Raw genomic sequence first — 7,766 nt, forward strand, 5'->3', positions numbered from 1 at the left:
TCAAGTGAAACTATCCGATTAAATAGCTGTACCCTGGGGCTAGCATACTGCCTAGTATGTTTGCCTCAGTCAGAGACTACCCATGGGGTCTGTTACCCTTATTCCTTTCAAAACTTCTGTTCATTTGTCCACTGTGAGGGCCCTTGTGCTCTTTATATGTTTTAGCATTCTTTCTCAGACTTTAATAATTATAATAATATTTGTCTCAACAATAACATCAGCCTATATTTGTTATCACTTCTATGAACTGCTATGTATGCACCTTACTGGGATATCCTCTTAATTAAAAAATCTAGTTCGTTTTTTCTTTTGTTTTGTTTTGGAGGCAAACAATAACTCAGTCATTTTTCCCAGGGACATAGCTCATAGGAAGCAGAGTAAAGATTTTAGTTTCAAATCTCTACCCCACTCCCCAAGACATGGCACTCAACTCTTCCTGATTCATGTTCATGGTCTTTATTATGTGGTGAAATTATTCAGTGAAATTTAAAAATCTGAAAAGATTTTTTTTTACTTGAACTGTCACAGTTACACCCACACAGATATCTCCTCATTGCTAAGGATTCCTAAATCTATCTCTAACCCAGATCTGCCTCTTAAATACCACATCCTCAGAGCAACACACTGTGCTGCAGTCCCCGCCTGGACTCTTTCACTCAGCAAATGCCTGTTAAGTAACTCATGGGCAGCCATAATTCAAGGCACAGAAAATAGAGTGGGAAATGATGCAAGAGTCAGTCCTTCCTCACAGTGTCTAGTATAGAAGCAAGTGGAAGGAGCCATATAACTTGAAGGTCAAATAAGAATATGGGAGATGCTTACATATACAAAAGATGATGCCATGTCAGAAAAGGGAGCTAAGAAGAGCATAAATAAGAAGGAGCCTGCTTCTTAGGAATAAAGTAGTCACAAGAGGCCTCACTGAGGGGAGGACAAGGATGTGAAATTCCAAAGGAGGTGAGGGAGGAGACTAGATGGGTCTCTATAGAAAAGTCATTCTTGACAGCAGAGAAGTCATCTCAGGAACTCCTAGGAAGGAGTAGACTGGCCATGGTGGAGGAGTATCAAGGATTTCAACATGACAAGATGGTGCCAGAGAAGGCTGGGCTAGACAAGACAGAGAGCTGGACTGTAGGGGTGGACAGGGATGTGTCATACAGATCACCAAAGTAAATACCTTCAGAGTGATTTGGAGGGAATATGTCTTCAGTAGGTGTCAGGCAAAGGAGTCATGATCTGGGTTCACTGAAAGAGGACACACTGGCTGCTACATTGAGGACAGATTGAAAGACAGCAAGGAAGAAACAGTGGCCATGGAGATGTTAGGAAGCAGTTAAATCGTAGCCATGTTTTGAAGTGCTCAAAGAGTTTACTGATAAATTAGACACTGGAAATGACAGGGGGGAATCACAGAAAACTAAACCATTTGTTGGGAAGGAAAGAGAGTGAGGTTGTGATCTTAGGCTTAGTACTGAATGCTCTTAGGTGATGTTGACACCTGTGTGCAAAACAGATACCCACTGTTTCCATTCATCTCACACACACACACACACACACACACACACACACACACACACACACGGGATAGGGGCTCATATCCCTTACCTCCATTATCCATCTAGCTCCTTATGTCCATCTATCTACATAAGCCAGATTCAAGGGATCAAACTGATGCTCCCTTCATAACCTAGCTCACTTTGCAGCATCAGTCTGTTGCACCTGCATGACTTGTTATTGGTACCGAGAACAAATTCACTCCTCAGTCTGGGTGACCCCTCTGATCATATTTTAACTGATATTCTTTGACAAACATCAAGTTACTTCAATTGGCCACTTCTCTAAGCTTTCCATAAACCCATTGGCAAAATGATTAACTTGCTTCTCTCGTTCAAGTATAACTATTCACCCATCTGATACCAGTTTTTCTAGTCTAAACTTTCATTGGTACCCATTGGTAGAGCATGCAAGTGGGATGTGGAAGGAAGAAGAAAAAGGATGAGTTCCTTTAGGACCTTGAAGGTCACTCTGAGGATTATTGTATTTTGTCTTCAAGTTGACCGGGACTGATAGCGGTGACGTGAAGTAAAAGAGCAAAGGACGGGGTCTACTGTGAGTCTTCAAAGCTTCACTCCAGTGAGTGTGAACTGGACGGCACGTTCTTCTGAGCTGGGAATGAAGAACTGTGAATAACATTAGCTGATTCTTGTTATTTGTGAGATATTAGCTCAATCACTTATATTTAAGCTCTTTCAACTATTCCATGAGAAAAAATGGCGATTCTCCTCCATTTCACGGAGTCTCTGGATCAAGGTGTAAATACATTGAATATGTTTCAGAAGACACGGCGCTATTAAATAGTAGAGACTGGTTTTGAATATGGACGGCTCCCAGGACCCAGCGCTCCCTTCTACCTCCTACAATATACTGACTTAATATGAAACTGTGTTTAGTTTCACAAGAACATTTTCCTAACCCACATCAGCCCAAACTGAATGTCTACTTCAATATTATTTTTGCAAAATTGCCCTTCCAAAATACATAGTTTGTGGACAGTACGTGCTATACGACTCGTGTTTATATGGGTGCTTTAGCCACCATGTGATGTTTCTCTTAGGCTTTTTTTTTCACCTTCAGTCAAATGAGGGGAAACATGTAGCATATGGAAACATTTCTACAGTGCAAGTCATGCTGAAGGGGAATATTATGCAATTTGCAAATACTGTCATATGAAATATAAATATGCATGAAAATGCTACACAGAGACAAAAATATCTTTGTATTGATGATTCATTCAGTCAATCATTCTTTCATTCAGCAAATGTTAACCAGTCACCCATGTTACGGCAGGAGCAGTGGGAGGCAGCAGGAAGCAAGAGATGAATAAGACACACTCCTTTCCTGAGAAAACTCAGAGTCTTGTTTTTGCTTTGCTTTGTTTTGTTCATTTTAAAGTAGTCACAGCTAGATGAAAATATTCCAGTTGATTCTCCTTAACTGCTTCAAGGTAAGACACAGCTTTGTCCTGTGATGGAGGTAGGTCTTGTCTCTGGCTCTGGCACTGAGACACATGAACCAATCTCTTAGGCTCAGTTTCTTCAACTGAGAATAAGTAGACAGTGCATTAGAAGATGGCTGGGAGATTTAGGGCCTATTCTTAGCACAGAAAATCTGGAGAATACAGTCTGAATTAATGACTATTCAATGTTCACTGTGACTTTTTTCTTTTTCATCACCAGCACCATTTCCAAAAGGCCAGTCAAGATTTGCTAGCAGAGGGTGGAGAGAAGACTCCTTTTGTAAAGGGCTCACCTTCTCACATGAAGACCTCAGTTCAAGTCCCAGAACCCATGTGAAGAAAAAAAAACAAACAAACATGTTCTATGGCAAAGTGGCTCATAATAGCAAGGTAGAAATCAGAGACTACTAGCTGGTCCCTGGATACATATAGGCCAGTCATTCTAGCTTACTTTCAAAGGTTCAGGCCAATGAGACCTTGATTCAAACAAAGTGTGAAAGACTTCCAAAAGGGACAACTTCTGAGGCTGTCTTCTGACTTCCATGTGTATATGCACATATTTGTATTCACACACAAATGAACGTGGACAGAACACAATTCGCAAGCAACCACTCATCCTCCCTTGCTTCTAAACTAGAAGACAATAAATGAAAATTCCTCTGAGAGGTTTGGAAAGGAACAAACAATCCATTTAGGACAGAACTGTCTAAGTTCTTAGAAAAAGATGTGACCTTGTCAACATTCAGGTCACGAGGGAACAGGAAGCATTTGTTGAGCATCTTCTGCCCAGCAGTAAAGGGGACAGCTACCTAAGGACCTATGCCAATGGGATGAGACAAAATTCAATTTCTCCTTAAGAAATTTTAATGGGTTCCCATTACACCAAGAATACCAGCATAATCTCTTGACAAAAGGACTCAATGAAAAAAGAGTCCACGAACAACATTGGTCCTCCCATCTCTCATCGTTCCAGATAGGAACAACAGGGACAGCACTAAAACATGATCACACTGGTTTTTCTACCTCCATAAGGCAGGCATCTTGCCATTTAAAGAGTGACTAACATGAAAGATACTTAGAAGAAGCCAACAGATATCAAACACATGAGATCAGGTTTGTCCGGCTTGTGTGTGTGTGTGTGTGTGTGTGTGTGTGTGTGTGTGTGTGTGTGTGTGTGTGTGTTGTCAAATATTCTTCCAAACTCAGTTTCCTCAAAAAAAAAAAAAACAGAATCAGAGAGCATAGCTTTCTCCAAAATCTCAATTCTTAACACCAGCAGATGAAAATTAGATCCATATCTCCCTGGAACCAATCTGTTCATTTTTATTTATTCACTTTGTGTCTTGGAATAAAATCTAGTGTCAAATGATTAAAGGTATCTGGACTGTTCTCATTTCTCATATTGCTTCTCTATCCCCATGATAAGTGCCTGATCTTCTTTGTCAGCTAAAGGCCCCTGGACAATAATGTCTGTGCTCTGTATTAGTCTCTCTTGCCCTCTTGGTTTGTTTGAGAGTGTTCAATGGACAACACCAGCAATCAAGGTACCAGGGAAGAATAATTGTGCCCTTCTAGTATATCAACCGTCATGATTGCTTAACTGTACTTACAGTTCCTACCAAATCACCTTTCCATCCTAAAGATCTAGCCTTCAAGTCCTCCTCTTTGCCTCTGTTGGGACAGTGAGTGGTCAGTAAGTACTTTTTCTAAAGTAGACAAATTTCTTGACCAAACCTCATTGGTTCTCTTGACTTTCTTCAAGTACCTGTAGATACTCTCCCCCCTGAAACCACATTCAGCATCTGAGTATGCTGTTTGGTTTTCTATTGCAACTCTATCGTTATAACGTATATTCATTTCACCATAGTTTACACTCACACTGGATCTTACATATCTAGTAAATAGCATCCACTTGCATCATACTGAAACAAGTCAGCTGAGATCACAAGAGGCACATTTTGTTAGTTTTTTGTTGAGCTCACTAGAGAGACAAAATTTCCCCACATGTAATTGGCAGTCACTCTGGTGAATGAAGTTTCCCAGTCACGGGAACGTGATGTTTATCCAGCAGCCTGTGGTACAAAGATGAAATCCAAATATATGAAAACACACTTTCCAGACTCTGCCAAGAACGTTTCTAGAATGTATGCAAAAAGCTGAAAGCATTTGTAACTGTGTCCTAGAATGTGAGGGAGCATCAGAATGGAGCTGCCGGAGCACTACAACCATTGGTACTTGCAAACCAGGACTAGGAGTTTGGAAATGAACTGAGAAGTCGTCCAGCCTCCATGGCCTTTTTGAAGTTTTCACAGGCTCTGTGCCAGTATTAGTTTGTCCATGGAAACTCCACAAATCAAAGCAGACAAATGTGGGACATGAAGTCACACCTCAGTGGGTCTGTGAGAGAGAGATCAGGACATATCCACAGTTAAAAGAGTGAGATGGAGATTCTTCTTCCAAAATGCATGCCTACTAAATGAAATAAAAACGGATCACAGACTATACCCAACCGGACATAGATCAGCACAGCAGACATTTCCAGTCTTACAACACACACACCCCTACATCAGGTTACTGGCAGGCATGACATGCAAAGGGATTTCTCCTTGGTAAAATTTGGGGAGAATGCATTGTTATTATTGGGTTTCTTTACACTGCTGACTCTTAGGCTTAAGGCAAACATAGCAACTGCAATATTATGCTTGCATTGGAAGAGGAGAATATGTTTACACATCTTAGGAGAATATGTCAGCTCTCCCTAACTCACGTGTGAATTCCTCAGGATCAGTCCCCTCTTCAGTGCTGGGTGTACAGAGAGGCACCATCACACTCCATTTATGTGGAACTAGGATCAAACCTGGGACTGAGCTAGCTATCTGGATCTTTTTCTTCCATATACACCACAATTAAAAGCAGAATATATCTGATTGTCCACAACCAGGAGAGATGATTCAAGCACCGTTTAAATCAAACCCATTTAAATTTGAGCATTCTAAAATCACGGAGGTGAGTCAATGTGCTTAAGATTATGTAAGAAGTAAGAATTGAAGCAGAATTTAATTGGCCACAGGCTCACACAAGACAAGGATCAAGGGTTGATGATCAGAGTCTAAAATAGTCTAAGTGACCAAGAATAATACAAATAAAACCACATACATGCTCATAGAAAGAAAATTGCACCAATTGGTGGAAAATGAGAATGAGTTATGAGTTGCAAGCAACATTTGACCTAGTAAAAACTGGTGGAAAATTTGCCTATCAATGCATAAGAGGAAATGGAAATGTGTTATGTACACAGGATTATGTACGTTCAACCATAAAGAAGAAAACGATTGCTTTTGCAAAAAAAAAATGGATGCAATTGGAGATTGTTGCATTAAGTGAAATAATTAGAAAACCAAGTACCATATAGTTTCTCTCACATGTGGAATCTTGATATTTTTTAAAGACTTGAATGGGGAACTCTTTAGTAAGAGAAAGGAAATTGTCAGGAGAGAGTGGAAAGACAAATGAGAGGAAAATACGGCAAGTAGGACCAAACATTATATACATGAATAAAATAAAATCAATCCATTCTTACATAGAATTTACATATGGTAAAATTCAAAGAACAGAAAAGTTTGTGTTACAGTCAATGGGTTGTCAGAAATGAAGTTTGCAATGCTATCTTACAGACAGTTTTAAATTTCCATAGTTGAAAGTAGGCAAAGACCTGTGTATCCATTTTCCTGACATACTTATTTACCCTATAATAGACTGATAAGTGTTGTTTGAGTGAATGAGGGCATTTGGATAGAATGCTGATACTTCATTCTCTTCCAACACAATAGTCAATCCATCTCAAAGGCCCGCTGAGACCAGTACCTCAGTATCCCTTGATTCCATCTACTCTTCTGCATTTCTTGGTGCTTAAGGCCAAGAAACCCCTGCCTTACCACAGAATGTTCTAATAGCCTTCCAGTTGGTTTCTTACGCCCCTCATGAGCCCTTCCAATCCATCCTCTACACTGATGCCAAGTAATTTTTAGCACTGCAAATTGAACTTAGCATTAGGCTCAAACCTTCTCTTTGTCTTCCAAATTACACTTGGGATAAAATTCTAAAACAAGCCTTACCTTGTCTTAGGAGACTAAATAATCTGCTTCTCTAGGCTCATATGCTGCCTCTCTTTCTGTATTTCAATTCCATCTCTTTGTCTCTCTCTGTCTCCCTCAGCCTCAGTCTCTGTCTCTCTCTGTCTCTCTCTGTCTCTCTCTGTCTCTCTCTCTCTCTCTCTCATTCATTTGCCCCCAATAGCATGACAGCTTCTTTCTCATTTCTGAGGGGGTTGGGTACTGTTCTCTTTTTTTAGTGTTTTCTGCTTTTAATCTGCCTTGGAGCAGGACCATCTTATTTCCAACAGTAGTTCTGTAAGTGTGATTTCTGTGGCTCTTAGACCAGGTTAGATATTTCTAGCAAATCCCCTCCCCCACTTAATGCCTTACCTTTACATTGTTGGTCTGAGAAATCTGCAATTGAATAACTTCATGGTCACACACACACATACACACAAGCACACACAAACTACATATATATATATACATGTATATATATGTATATATATATATATATATATATATATATATGCTATACAGAGACTATACTGGCCCCAGTCTCTATAATCCCCAACACACACAACAAGTATGCATATGTAACTGCTTAATACAGATATATTACGATACACCTGACTACAGAATGACTTTTGACTTTG

This window comes from Rattus norvegicus, chromosome 5 (assembly GCF_036323735.1).
Source record: "Rattus norvegicus strain BN/NHsdMcwi chromosome 5, GRCr8, whole genome shotgun sequence".
NCBI lineage: Eukaryota > Metazoa > Chordata > Mammalia > Rodentia > Muridae > Rattus > Rattus norvegicus.